This window comes from Dermacentor andersoni, chromosome 7 (assembly GCF_023375885.2).
Source record: "Dermacentor andersoni chromosome 7, qqDerAnde1_hic_scaffold, whole genome shotgun sequence".
Classification (NCBI taxonomy): Eukaryota; Metazoa; Arthropoda; class Arachnida; order Ixodida; family Ixodidae; genus Dermacentor; species Dermacentor andersoni.
The window spans coordinates 124,788,254-124,803,747 of NC_092820.1; positions in this window are offsets into that span (position 1 = coordinate 124,788,254).

A 15,494-nucleotide genomic window follows, 5' to 3' on the forward strand; every position below is an offset into this window, starting at 1 on the left:
AATAGGCGGCAGCACTTGCATTAGCCTTGTATAGCCTTGACAGTTATGTATGTGGCGACGCAGTGCTTTTCAGAGAAGTTGGCAGTCCGGTCTTCCCTGAAATTTCATTGGGCTATAGCCTTACCTTCTTTCTGAAAAATGTCAAATTTGTGAGATCCGTTGATTCATCGCGTAAATAGGCCGCAGCACTTGCATTAGCCTTGTAGAGCCTCGACAATTATGTATGTGGCGACGCGGTGCTTTCCAAAGAAGTTAGCAGACCGGTCTTCACCTGAAATTTCACTGGGCTATAGGCTTACCTTCCTTCGCAAAAATATAAAATTTGTGAGATCCGTTTATTCATCGCTTAAATAGGCGGCAGCACTTGCATTAGCCTTGTATGGCCTTGAGAGTTATGTATGTTACGGCGCAGTGCTTTTCAGAGCAGTTAGCAGACCGGTCTTCCCCTGAAATTTCACTTGGCTATGGCCTAACCTTCTTTCTGAAAAATATAAAATTTTTGAGATCCGTTTATTCATCGCGTAAATAGGCGGCAGCCCTTCCATTAGCCTTGTATAGCCTTGAAAGTTATGTATGTGACAGCGCTGCGGTTTCCAGAGAAATTAGTAGACCGGTCTTCGCCTGAAATTTCACTGGGCTATAGGCTTACCTTTTTTCTGAAAAATATAACATTTGTAAGATCCGTTTATTCATCGCGTACATAGGCGGCAGCACTTGCATTAGCCTTGTATAGCGTTGAGAGTTAAGTATGTGACGGCGCACCGCTTTCCAGAGAAGTTAGCCAACCAGTCTTCCCCTGAAATTTCACTGGGCTACACCTTCTTTCTGAAAAATATAAAATTTGTGAGATACGTTTATTCATCGCTTAAATAAGCGCCAGCACTTGTATTAGCCTTGTATAGCCTTGAGAGTTATGTATGTGACGGCGCAGTGATTTTCAGAGCAGTTATCATACCGGTCTTCCCCTGAAATTTCACTGGGTTATAGCCTTACGTTCTTTCTGAAAAATGTCAAATTTGTGAGATCCGTTTATTCATTGCGTAAATAGGCGGCAGCACTTGCATTAGCCTTGTATAACCTTGACAGTTATGTATGTGGCGATGCAGTGCTTTTCAGAGCAGTTAGCATACCGGTCTTCCCCTAAAATTTCACTGGGCAATAGCCTGACCTTCTTTCTGAAAAATATAAAATTTTTGAGATCCGTTTATTCATCGCGTAAATAGGCGGCAGCAGTTGCATTAGCCTTGAGAATAAAGTGACGGCGCAGCGCTTTCCAGAGAAGTTAGCAGACCGGTCTTCCCCTGAAATTTTACTGGGCTACATACAGCCTTACCTTTTTTCTAAAAAATATCAAATTTGTGATATCCGTTTATTCATCGCGTAAATAGGCGGCAGCGCTTGCATTAGCCTTGTATAGCTATGACAATTATGTATGTTACGGCGCAGTGCTTTTCAGAGCAGTTAGCAGACCGGTCTTCCCCTGAAATTCCACTGGGCTATAGCCTTACCTTCTTTCTAAAAAACATCAAATTTGTGAGATCCGTTTATTCATCGCGTAAATAGGCGGCAGCACTTGCATTACCCTTGTATAGCGTTGACAGTTAAGTATGTGACGGCGCACCGCTTTCCAGCGAAATTAGCCGACCGGTCTTCCCCTGAAATTTCACAGGGCTATAGCCTTACCTTCTTTCTATAAAATATCAAATTTGTGAGGTCCGTTTATTCATCGCGCAAATAGGCGGGAGCACTTGCATTAGCCTTGTATAGGCTTGACAGTTATGTATGTGACGACGCAGTGCTTTCCAGAGCAGTTAGCAAACCGGTCCTCCCCTGAAATTTCACTGGGCTATAGCCTAACCTTCTTTCTGAAAAATATAAAATTTTTGAGATCCGTTTATTCATCGCGTAAATAGGCGGCAGCACTTGCATTAGCCTTGACAATTATGTATGTGACGGCGCAGCGCTTTCCAGAGAAGTTAGCAGACCGGTCTTCTCCTGAAATTTCACTGGGCTATAGCCTTACCTTCTTTCTAAAAAATATGAAATTTGTGAGATCTGTTTATTCATCGCGTAAATATGCGGCAGCGCTTGCATTAGCCTTGTATAGCATTGAGAGTTATGTATGTGGCGGCGCAGTGCTTTTCAGAGCAGTTGGCATACCGGTCTTCACCTGAAATTTCACTGGGCTATAGCCTTACCTTCTTTCTAGAAAATATCAAAATTGTGAAGTCCGTTTATTCATCGCGTAAATAGGCGGGAGCACTTGCATTAGCCTTGTTAGGCTTGACAGTTATGTATATGACGGCACAGCACTTTTCAGAGAAGTTAGCCGACCGGTCTTCCCCTGAAATTTCACTGGGCTACACCGTCTTTCTGAAAAATATCAGATTTGTGAGATCCGTTTATTCGTCGCGTAAATAGGCGGCAGAACTCGCATTAGCCTTGTATAGCTATGACGATTATGTATGTTACGGCGGAGTTTTCAGAGCAGTTAGCAGACCGGTCTTCCCATGAAATTTCACTGGGCTATAGCCTTACCTTCTTTCTAAAAAATATCAAATTTGTGAGATCCGTTTATTCATCGCGTAAATAGGCGGCAGCCCTTCCTTTAGCCTTGTATAGCCTTGAAAGTTATGTATGTGACAGCGCTGCGCTTTCCAGAGAAATTAGCAGACCGGTCTTCGCCTGAAAATTCACTCGGCTATAGCCTTACCTTTTTTCTGAAAAATATAAGATTTGTAAGATCCGTTTATCCATCGCGTAAATAGGCGGCGGCACTTGCATTAGCCTTGTATAGCGTTGAGAGTTAAGTATGTGACGGCGCACCGCTTTCCAGAGAAGTTAGCCGACCGGTCTTCCCCTGAAATTTCACTGGGCTTATAGCCTTACCTTCTTTCTGAAAAATATAAAATTTGTGAGATCCGTTTATTCATCGCGTAAATAGGCGGCAGCACTTTCATTAGCCTTGTATAGCCTTGACAGTTATATTTGTGGCGACGCAGTGCTTTCCAGAGAAGTTAGCAGACCGGTCTTCACCTGAAATTTCACTGGGCTATAGCCTTACCTTCTTTCTAGAAAATATCAAAATTGTGAGGTCCGTTTATTCATCGCGTAAATAGGCGGCAGCACTTGCATTAGCCTTGTATAGGCTTGACAGTTATGTATGTGACGACGCATTGCTTTCCAGATAAGTTACCAGACTGGTCTTCCCCTGAAATTTCACTGGGCTATAGCCTTACCTTCTTTCTGAAACATATGAAATTTGTGAGATCCGTTTCTTTATCGCGTAAATAGGCGGCAGCACTTGCATTAGCCTTGTAGAGCCTTGACAGTTATGTATGTGACGGCGCAGTGCTTTTCAGAGCAGTTAGCATACCGGTCTTCCCCAAAAATTTCACTGGGCTATAGCCTTACCTTCTTTCGCAAAAATATAAAATTTGTGAGATCCGTTTATTCATCACTTAAATAGGCGGCAGCACTTGCATTAGCCTTGTATAGCCTTGACAGTTATGTATGTTACGGCGCAATGCTTTCCAGAGCAGTTAGCAGACCGGTCTTCCCCTGAAATTTCACTGGGCTATAGCCTTACCTTCTTTCTGAAAAATGTCAAATTTGTGAAATCCGTTTATTCATCGCGTAAATAGGCGGCAGCACTTGCATTATCCTTGTATAGCCTTGACAGTTATGTTTGTGGCGACGCAGTGGTTTCCAGAGAAGTTAGCAGACCGGTCTTCCCCTGAAATTTCACTGGGCTATAGCCTTACCTTCTTTCTGAAAAATATAAAATTTGTGAGATCCGTTTATTCATCGCGTAAATAGGCGGCAGCACTTGCATTAGCCTTGTAGAGCCTTGACAGTTATGTATGTGAAGGCGCAGTGCTTTTCAGAGCAGTTAGCATACCGGTCTTCCCCAAAAATTTCACTGGGCTATAGCCTTACCTTCTTTCTGAAAAATATAAAATTTTTGAGATCCATTTATTCATCGCGTAAATAGGCGGCAGCACTTTCATTAGCCTTGTATAGCCTTGACAGTTATGTTTGTGGCGACGCAGTGCTTTCCAGAGAAGTTAGCAGACCGGTCTTCCCCTGAAATTTCACTGGGCTATAGCCTTACCTTCTTTCTGAAAAATACAAAATTTTTGAGATCCGTTTATTCATAGCGTAAATAGGCGGAAGCAGTTGCATTAGCCTTGTAGAGCTTTGAGAGTTATGTATGTGACGGCGCAGTGCTTTTCAGAGCAGTCAGCATACCGGTCTTCCCCTAAAATTTCACTGGGCTATAGCCTAACCTTCTTTCTGAAAAATATAAATAAATTCATCGCGTAAATAGGCGGCAGCACTTGCATTAGCCTTGTATAGCCTTGACAGTTATGTATGTGGCGACGCAGTGCTTTTCAGAGAAGTTGGCAGTCCGGTCTTCCCTGAAATTTCATTGGGCTATAGCCTTACCTTCTTTCTGAAAAATGTCAAATTTCTGAGATCCGTTGATTCATCGCGTAAATAGGCCGCAGCACTTGCATTAGCCTTGTAGAGCCTCGACAATTATGTATGTGGCGACGCGGTGCTTTCCAAAGAAGTTAGCAGACCGGTCTTCACCTGAAATTTCACCTGGCTATGGCCTAACCTTCTTTCTGAAAAATATAAAATTTTTGAGATCCGTTTATTCATCGCGTAAATAGGCGGCAGCCCTTCCATTAGCCTTGTATAGCCCTGAAAGTTATGTATGTGACAGCGCTGCGGTTTCCAGAGAAATTAGTAGACCGGTCTTCGACTGAAATTTCACTGGGCTATAGGCTTACCTTTTTTCTGAAAAATATAACATTTGTAAGATCCGTTTATTCATCGCGTACATAGGCGGCAGCACTTGCATTAGCCTTGTATAGCGTTGAGAGTTAAGTATGTGACGGCGCACCGCTTTCCAGAGAAGTTAGCCGACCGGTCTTCCCCTGAAATTTCACTGGGCTATAGCCTTACCTTCTTTCTGAAAAATATAAAATTTTTGAGATCCGTTTATTCATCGCGTAAATAGGCGGCAGCCCTTCCATTAGCCTTGTATAGCCCTGAAAGTTATGTATGTGACAGCGCTGCGGTTTCCAGAGAAATTAGTAGACCGGTCTTCGACTGAAATTTCACTGGGCTATAGGCTTACCTTTTTTCTGAAAAATATAACATTTGTAAGATCCGTTTATTCATCGCGTACATAGGCGGCAGCACTTGCATTAGCCTTGTATAGCGTTGAGAGTTAAGTATGTGACGGCGCACCGCTTTCCAGAGAAGTTAGCCGACCGGTCTTCCCCTGAAATTTCACTGGGCTATAGCCTTACCTTCTTTCTGAAAAATATAAAATTTGTGAGATCCGTTTATTCATCGCGTAAATAGGCGGCAGCACTTGCATTAGCGTTGTATAGCTATGACAATTTTGTATGTGACGGCTCACCGCTTTCCAGAGAAGTTAGCAGACCGGTCTTCCCCTGAAATTTCACTGGGCTATAGCCTTACCTTCTTTCTGAAAAATATAAAATTTGTGAGATCCGTTTATTCATCGCTTAAATAAGCGGCAGCACTTGTATTAGCCTTGTATAGCCTTGAGAGTTATGTATGTTACGGCGCAGTGCTTTCCAGAGCAGTTAGCAGACCGGTCTTCCCCTGAAATTTCACTGGGCTATAGCCTTACCTTCTTTCTGAAAAATATAAAATTTGTGAGATCCGTTTATTCATCGCTTAAATAAGCGGCAGCACTTGCATTAGCCTTGTATAGGCTTGACAGTTATGTATGTGACGACGCAATGCTTCCAGATAAGTTAGGAGACCGGTCTTCCCCTGAAATTTCACTGGGCCTTACCTTCTTTCGCAAAAATATAAAATTTGTGAGATCCGTTTATTCATCGCTTAAATAGGCGGCAGCACTTGCATTAGCCTTGTATAGCCTTGACAGTTATTTATGTTACGGCGCAATGCTTTCCAGAGCAGTTAGCAGACCGGTCTTCCCCTGAAATTTCACTGGGCTATAGCCTAACCTTCTTTCTGAAAAAGATAAAATTTTTGAGATCCGTTTATTCATCGCGGAAATAGGCGGCAGCACTTGCATTAGCCTTGTATAGCCTTGAGAGTTATGTTTGTGGCGACGCAGTGCTTTCCAGAGAAGTTAGCACACCGGTCTTCCCCTGAAATTTCACTGGGCTATAGCCTTACCTTCATTCTGAAAAATGTCAAATTTGTGAAATCCGTTTATTCATCGCGTAAATAGGCGGCAGCACTTTCATTAGCCTTGTATAGCCTTGACAGTTATGTTTGTGGCGACGCAGTGCTTTACAGAGAAGTTAGCAGACCGGTCTTCCCCTGAAATTTCACTGGGCTATAGCCTTACCTTCTTTCTGAAAAATATAAAATTTGTGAGATCCGTTTATTCATCGCGTAAATAGGCGGCAGCACTTGCATTAGCCTTGTAGAGCATTGACAATTATGTATGTGACGGCGCAGTGCTTTTCAGAGCAGTTAGCATACCGGTCTTCCCCTAAAATTTCACTGGGCTATAGCCTTACCTTCTTTCTAAAAAATATCAAATTTGTCAGATCCGTTTATTCATCGCGTAAAGAGGCGGCAGCACTTGCATTAGCCTTGACAATTATGTATGTGACGGCGCAGCGCTTTCCAGAGAAATTAGCAGACCGGTCTTCGCCTGAAAATTCACTCGGCTATAGCCTTACCTTTTTTCTGAAAAATATAAGATTTGTAAGATCCGTTTATTCATCGCGTAAATAGGCGGCAGCACTTGCATTAGCCTTGTATAGCGTTGAGAGTTAAGTATGTGACGGCGCACCGCTTTCCAGAGTAGTTAGCCGACCGGTCTTCCCCTGAAATTTCACAGGGCTATAGCCTTCCCTTCTTTCTGAAAAATATAAAATTTGTGAGATCCGTTTATTCATCGCTTAAATAAGCGGCAGCACTTGTATTAGCCTTGTATAGCCTTGAGAGTTATGTATGTTACGGCGCAGTGCTTTCCAGAGCAGTTAGCAGACCGGTCTTCCCCTGAAATTTCACTGGGTTATAGCCTTACGTTCTTTCTGAAAAATGTCAAATTTGTGAGATCCGTTTATTCATCGCGTAAATAGGCGGCAGCACTTGAATTAGCCTTGTATAGCCTTGACAGTTATGTATGTGGCGAAGCAGTGCTTTCCAAAGAAGTTAGCAGACCGGTCTTCACCTGAAATTTCACTGGGCTATAGCCTTACCTTCTTTCTAGAAAATATCAAGATTGTGAGGTCCGTTTATTCATCGCGTAAATAGGCGGGAGCACTTGCATTAGCCTTGTATAGGCTTGACAGTTATGTATGTGACGACGCATTGCTTTCCAGATAAGTTAGCAGACCGGTCTTCCCCTGAAATTCCACTGGATTATAGCCTTACCTTCTTTCTGGAAAATATAAAATTTTTGAGATCCGTTTATTCATCGCGTAAATAGGCGGCAGCACTTACATTATCCTTCACAATTATGTGACGGCGCAGCGCTTTCCAGAGAAGTTAGCAGACCGGTCTTCCCCTGAAATTTTACTGGGCTACATACAGCCTTACCTTTTTTCTAAAAAATATCAAATTTGTGAGATCCGTTTATTCATCGCGTAAATAGGCGGCAGCGCTTGCATTAGCCTTGTATAGCCTTGACAGTTATGTATGTGACGGCGCAGTGCTTTTCAGAGCAGTGGGCATACCGGTCTTCCCCTGAAATTTTACTGCGCTATAGCCTTACCTTTTTTCTAAAAAATATCAAATTTGTTAGATCCGTTTATTCATCGCGTAAATAAGCGGCAGCACTTGCATTAGCCTTGTATAGCCTTAACAGTTATGTTTTTGGCGACGCAGTGCTTTCCAGAGAAGTTAGCAGACCGGTCTTCCCCTGAAATTTCACTGGGCTATAGCCTTACCTTCTTTCTGAAAAATACAAAATTTGTGAGATCCGTTTATTCATCGCGTAAATAGGCGGCAGCACTTCCATTAGCCTTGTATAGCCTTGAGAGTTATGTATGTGACGGCGCAGTGCTTTTCAGAGCAGTGAGCATACCGGTCTTCCCCTGAAATTTCACTGGGCTATAGCCTTACCTTCTTTCTGAAAAATGTCTAATTTGCGAGATCCCTTTATTGATCGCATAAATAGGCGGCCACACTTGCATTAGCCTTGTATAGGCTTGACAGTTATGTATATGACGGCACAGCACTTTTCAGAGAAGTTAGCCGACCGGTCTTCCCCTAAAATTTCACTGGGCTGCACCGTCTTTCTGAAAAATATCAGATTTGTGAGATCCGTTTATTCGTCGCGTAAATAGGCGGCAGAACTCGCATTAGCCTTGTATAGCTATGACGATTACGTATGTTACGGCGGAGTGCTTTTCAGAGCAGTTAGCAGACCGGTCTTCCCATGAAATTTCACTGGGCTATAGCCTTACCTTCTTTCTAAAAAATATCAAATTTGTGAGATCCGTTTATTCATCGCGTAAATACGCGGCAGCCCTTGCATTAGCCTTGTATAGCCTTGAAAGTTATGTATGTGACAGCGCTGCGCTTTCCAGAGGAATTAGCAGACCGGTCTTCGCCTGAAAATTCACTCGGCTATAGCCTTACCTTTTTTCTGAAAAATATAAGATTTGTAAGATCCGTTTATTCATCGCCTAAATAGGCGGCAGCACTTGCATTAGCCTTGTATAGTCTTGACAGTTATGTTTGTGGCGGCGCAGCGCTTTCCAGAGAAGTTAGCAGACCGGTCTTCCCCTGAAATTTTACTGGGCTACATACAGCCTTACCTTTTTTCTAAAAAATATCAAATTTGTGAGATCCGTTTATTCATCGCGTAAATAGGCGGCAGCGCTTGCATTAGCCTTGTATAGCTATGACAATTATGTATGTTACGGCGCAGTGCTTTTCAGAGCAGTTAGCAGACCAGTCTTCCCCTGAAATTTCACTGGGCTATAGCCTTACCTTCTTTCTAAAAACATCAAATTTGTGAGATCCGTTTATTCATCGCGTAAATAGGCGGCAGCCCTTCCATTAGCCTTGTATAGCCTTGAAAGTTATGTATGTGACAGCGCTGCGCTTTCCAGAGATATTAGCAGACCGGTCTTCGCCTGAAAATTCACTGGGCTATAGCCTTACCTTCTTTCTAAAAAATATAAAATTTGTGAGATCCGTTTATTCATCACGTAAATAGGCGGCAGCACTTGCATTAGCCTTGTAGAGCCTTGACATTTATGTATGTGACGGCGCAGTGCTTTTCAGAGCAGTTAGCATACCGGTCTTCCCCAAAAATTTCACTGGGCTATAGCCTTACCTTCTTTCTGAAAAATATAAAATTTTTGAGATCCGTTTATTCATCGAGTAAATAGGCGGCAGCACTTGCATTAGCCTTGTAGAGCCTTGACAGTTATGTATGTGACGGCGCAGTGCTTTTCAGAGCAGTTAGCATACCGGTCATCCCCAAAAATTTCACTGGGCTATAGCCTTACCTTCTTTCTGAAAAATATAAAGTTTTTGAGATCCGTTTATTCATCGCGTAAATAGGCGGCAGCACTTGCATTAACCTTGTATAGCCTTGACAGTTATGTTTGTGGCGACGCAGTGCTTTCCAGAGAAGTTAGCAGACCGGTCTTCCCCTGAAATTTCACTGGGCTATAGCCTTACCTTCTTTCTGAAAAATATAAAATTTGTAAGATCCGTTTATTCTTCGCGTAAATAGGCGCCAGCACTTGCATTAGCCTTGTATAGCCTTGACAGTTATGTTTGTGGCGACGCAGTGCTTTCCAGAGAAGTTAGCAGACCGGTCTTCCCCTGAAATTTCACTGGGCTATAGCCTTACCTTCTTTCTGAAAAATATAAAATTTTTGAGATCCGTTTATTCATCGCGTAAATAGGCGGCAGCACTTGCATTACCCTTGTATAGCGTTGACAGTTAAGTATGTGACGGCGCACCGCTTTCCAGAGAAATTAGCCGACCGGTCTTCCCCTGAAATTTCACAGGGCTATAGCCTTACCTTCTTTCTATAAAATATCAAATTTGTGAGGTCCGTTTATTCATCGCGCAAATAGGCGGGAGCACTTGCATTAGCCTTGTATAGGCTTGACAGTTATGTATGTGACGACGCAGTGCTTTCCAGAGCAGTTAGCAAACCGGTCTTCCCCTGAAATTTCACTGGGCTATAGCCTAACCTTCTTTCTGAAAAATATAAAATTTTTGAGATCCGTTTATTCATCGCGTAAATAGGCGGCAGCACTTGCATTAGCCTTGACAATTATGTATGTGACGGCGCAGCGCTTTCCAGAGATGTTAGCAGACCGGTCTTCTCCTGAAATTTCACTGGGCTATAGCCTTACCTTCTTTCTAAAAAATATGAAATTTGTGAGATCTGTTTATTCATCGCGTAAATATGCGGCAGCGCTTGCATTAGCCTTGTATAGCCTTGAGAGTTATGTATGTGGCGGCGCAGTGCTTTTCAGAGCAGTGGGCATTTTGGTCTTCACCTGAAATTTCACTGGGCTATAGCCTTACCTTCTTTCTAGAAAATATCAAAATTGTGAAGTCCGTTTATTCATCGCGTAAATAGGCGGGAGCACTTGCATTAGCCTTGTTAGGCTTGACAGTTATGTATATGACGGCACAGCACTTTTCAGAGAAGTTAGCCGACCGGTCTTCCCCTGAAATTTCACTGGGCTACACCGTCTTTCTGAAAAATATCAGATTTGTGAGATCCGTTTATTCGTCGCGTAAATAGGCGGCAGAACTCGCATTAGCCTTGTATAGCTATGACGATTATGTATGTTACGGCGGAGTTTTCAGAGCAGTTAGCAGACCGGTCTTCCCATGAAATTTCACTGGGCTATAGCCTTACCTTCCTTCTAAAAAATATCAAATTTGTGAGATCCGTTTATTCATCGCGTAAATAGGCGGCAGCCCTTCCATTAGCCTTGTATAGCCTTGAAAGTTATGTATGTGACAGCGCTGCGCTTTCCAGAGAAATTAGCAGACCGGTCTTCGCCTGAAAATTCACTCGGCTATAGCCTTACCTTTTTTCTGAAAAATATAAGATTTGTAAGATCCGTTTATTCATCGCGTAAATAGGCGGCGGCACTTGCATTAGCCTTGTATAGCGTTGAGAGTTAAGTATGTGACGGCGCACCGCTTTCCAGAGAAGTTAGCCGACCGGTCTTCCCCTGAAATTTCACTGGGCTATAGCCTTACCTTCTTTCTGAAAAATATAAAATTTGTGAGATCCGTTTATTCATCGCGTAAATAGGCGGCAGCACTTTCATTAGCCTTGTATAGCCTTCACAGTTATATTTGTGGCGACGCAGTGCTTTCCAGAGAAGTTAGCAGACCGGTCTTCACCTGAAATTTCACTGGGCTATAGCCTTACCTTCTTTCTAGAAAATATCAAAATTGTGAGGTCCGTTTATTCATCGCGTAAATAGGCGGGAGCACTTGCATTAGCCTTGTATAGGCTTGACAGTTATGTATGTGACGACGCATTGCTTTCCAGATAAGTTAGCAGACTGGTCTTCCCCTGAAATTTCACTGGGCTATAGCCTTACCTTCTTTCTAAAAAATATGAAATTTGTGAGATCCGTTTCTTTATCGCGTAAATAGGCGGCAGCACTTGCACTAGCCTTGTAGAGCCTTGACAGTTATGTATGTGACGGCGCAGTGCTTTTCAGAGCAGTTAGCATACCGGTCTTCCCCAAAAATTTCACTGGGCTATAGGCTTACCTTCCTTCGCAAAAATATAAAATTTGTGAGATCCGTTTATTCATCGCTTAAATAGGCGGCAGCACTTGCATTAGCCTTGTATACCCTTGAGAGTTATGTATGTTACGGCGCAGTGCTTTTCAGAGCAGTTAGCAGACCGGTCTTCCCCTGAAATTTCACCTGGCTATGGCCTAACCTTCTTTCTGAAAAATATAAAATTTTTGAGATCCGTTTATTCATCGCGTAAATAGGCGGCAGCCCTTCCATTAGCCTTGTATAGCCCTGAAAGTTATGTATGTGACAGCGCTGCGGTTTCCAGAGAAATTAGTAGACCGGTCTTCGACTGAAATTTCACTGGGCTATAGGCTTACCTTTTTTCTGAAAAATATAACATTTGTAAGATCCGTTTATTCATCGCGTACATAGGCGGCAGCACTTGCATTAGCCTTGTATAGCGTTGAGAGTTAAGTATGTGACGGCGCACCGCTTTCCAGAGAAGTTAGCCGACCGGTCTTCCCCTGAAATTTCACTGGGCTATAGCCTTACCTTCTTTCTGAAAAATATAAAATTTGTGAGATCCGTTTATTCATCGCGTAAATAGGCGGCAGCACTTGCATTAGCGTTGTATAGCTATGACAATTTTGTATGTGACGGCTCACCGCTTTCCAGAGAAGTTAGCAGACCGGTCTTCCCCTGAAATTCCACTGGGCTATAGCCTTACCTTCTTTCTGAAAAATGTCAAATTTGTGAGATCCGTTTATTCATCGCATAAATAGGCGGCCACACTTGCATTAGCCTTGTATAACCTTGAAAGTTATGTATATGACGGCACAGCACTTTCCAGAGAAGTTAGCCGACCGGTCTTCCGCTGAAATTTCACTGGGCTACACCTTCTTTCTGAAAAATATAAAATTTGTGAGATACGTTTATTCATTGCTTAAATAAGCGCCAGCACTTGTATTAGCCTTGTATAGCCTTGAGAGTTATGTATGTGACGGCGCAGTGATTTTCAGAGCAGTTAGCATACCGGTCTTCCCCTGAAATTTCACTGGGTTATAGCCTTACGTTCTTTCTGAAAAATGTCAAATTTGTGAGATCCGTTTATTCATCGCGTAAATAGGCGGCAGCACTTGCATTAGCCTTGTATAGCCTTGACAGTTATGTATGTGGCGATGCAGTGCTTTCCAAAGAAGTTAGCAGACCGGTCTTCACCTGAAATTTCACTGGGCTATAGCCTTACCTTCTTTCTAGAAAATATCAAAATTGTGAGGTCCGTTTATTCATCGCGTAAATAGGCGGGAGCACTTGCATTAGACTTGTATAGGCTTGACAGTTATGTATGTGACGACGCATTGCTTTCCAGATAAGCTAGCAGACCGGTCTTCCCCTGAAATTTCACTGGGCCTTACCTTCTTTCGCAAAAATATAAAATTTGTGAGATCCGTTTATTCATCGCTTAAATAGGCGGCAGCACTTGCATTAGCCTTGTATAGCCTTGAGAGGTATGTATGTTACGGCGCAGTGCTTCCCAGAGCAGTTCGCAGACCGGTCTTCCCCTGAAATTTCACTGGGCTATAGCCTTACCTTCTTTCGCAAAAATATAAAATTTGTGAGATCCGTTTATTCATCGCTTAAATAGGCGGCAGCACTTGCATTAGCCTTGTATTGCCTTCAGAGTTATGTATGTTACGGCGCAGTGCTTTCCAGAGCAGTTAGCAGACCGGTCTTCCCCTGAAATTTAACTGGGCCTTACCTTCTTTCTAAAAAATATCAAATTTGTGAGATCCGTTTATTCATCGCGTAAATAGGCGGCAGCCCTTCCATTAGCCTTGTATAGCCTTGAAAGTTATGTATGTGACAGCACTGCGGTTTCCAGAGAAATTAGTAGACCGGTCTTCGCCTGAAATTTCACTGGGCTATAGGCTTACCTTTTTTCTGAAAAATATAAAATTTGTAAGAACCGTTTATTCTTCGCGTAAATAGGCGCCAGCACTTGCATTAGCCTTGTATAGCCTTGAGAGTTATGGATGTGACGGCGCAGCGCTTTGCAGAGAAGTTAGCAGACCGGTCTTCCGCGGAAATTCCTTCTAGAAAAACCGAATTTCTGAAACTCGCTTATTCATCGCGTAAATAGGTGGCAACATGCTTCAGCCGTGAGAGCTGTTTGTGATGGCACCGCGCTTTCCAGAGTTGTGGATCTGCCTTCGCTAATCTAAATCTTGATTTATTAATATGTCTGAAGACGACCGGAAACTTGATATCCTCGCCTTCCTCAACTACACCCGGGGGAGTGGGGAGGGGGCGCTGACAGAAGACCTATGGGCCCCGGGTGCCAGATGACCTAGCTCATCATCATCATCAGCCTGGTTACGCCCACTGCAGGGCAAAGGCCTCTCCCATACTTCTCCAACAACCCCGGTCATGACTAATTGTGGCCATGTTGTCCCTGCAAACTTCTTAATCTCATCCGCCCACCTAACTTTCTGCCGCCCTCTGCTACACTTTCCTTTCCTTGGAATCCATTCCGTAACTCTTAATCACCATCGGTTGTCTTCCCTCCTCATTACGTGTCCTGCACATGCCCATTTCTGTTTCTTGATTTCAACTAAGATATCATTAACTCGCGTTTGTTCCCTCACCTAATCTGCTCTTCTTATCCCTTAACGTTACACCTATCATTCCTCTTTCCATAGCTCGTTGCGTCGTCCTCAATTTAAGTAGCATTCTTTTCGTAAGCCTCCAGGTTTCTGCCCCGTACGTGAGTACTGGTAAGACACAGCTGCTATAAACTTTTCTCTTGAGGGATAATGGCAACCTGCTGTTCATGATCTGAGAATGCCTGCGAAACGCACCCCAGCCCATTCTTATTCTTCTGATTATTTCAGTCTCATGATCCGGATCCGCAGTCACTACCTGTCCTAAGTAGATGCATTCTTTTACCACTTCCAGTGCCTCACTACCTATTGTAAATGACCTATTGCATGACCTAGCTACGCCACTGTTTAACCACCTTCAATTTTTCAAATATTTTTCCTAATGTGAAACACTCATTTTCTCAATGCAACATGCATACCTTCTCGGCTATTTATGGTGCTAAGGTGATCGAATTTAATGCTCTAACAAGTAGACAAAGCCTCTAGACCAATTGTTAAAACTGGCACGTGAGTTGTTCGCCTTTCAGTCCCACATCCCCCATTAAGCGCACATTTTTGCACTATTGCGTTATCTGCCACCACTTTAACCATGCTCTCCAGGACAGCTACTCAGAAAAGGCACTTTTCATGGCTATTAACATGGCTCCATGCAATATGTAGTGTATACACTTTACGAACACCATGAATTCTGCGATGTGGCACTCCCTTCCAGCAACAAAAGCAACCGCCGTGGTTATGGCGAGGGGCATATTGCCAACTTGAGCTTATCCACTCGCTAGAACTTCAAAATTGAAACCACGAAGGTCATTTACAGCACCAATTGGAGTGCCTGGGTATGCTCGACGCACTAAAGCAGTGTATGCTTCTTTGTATAGGAAAAGTGAAGTACCTTGCGGGCGACGATGTCTCAAACTTCCGTACTGGTACTTCATCGGTCCATAAAGCACTGTCTAGTATATCTGCTGTATACAGAGGCAATCCAAGCCAATGAATTCGAGTTTGGCCTCCTTTACTGGAGGCCAAACTCGGATTCATTGGCTTGGATTGCCTCTGTATACAGCAGATATACTAGACGGTGCTTTATGGACCGATGAAGTACCAGTACGGAAGTT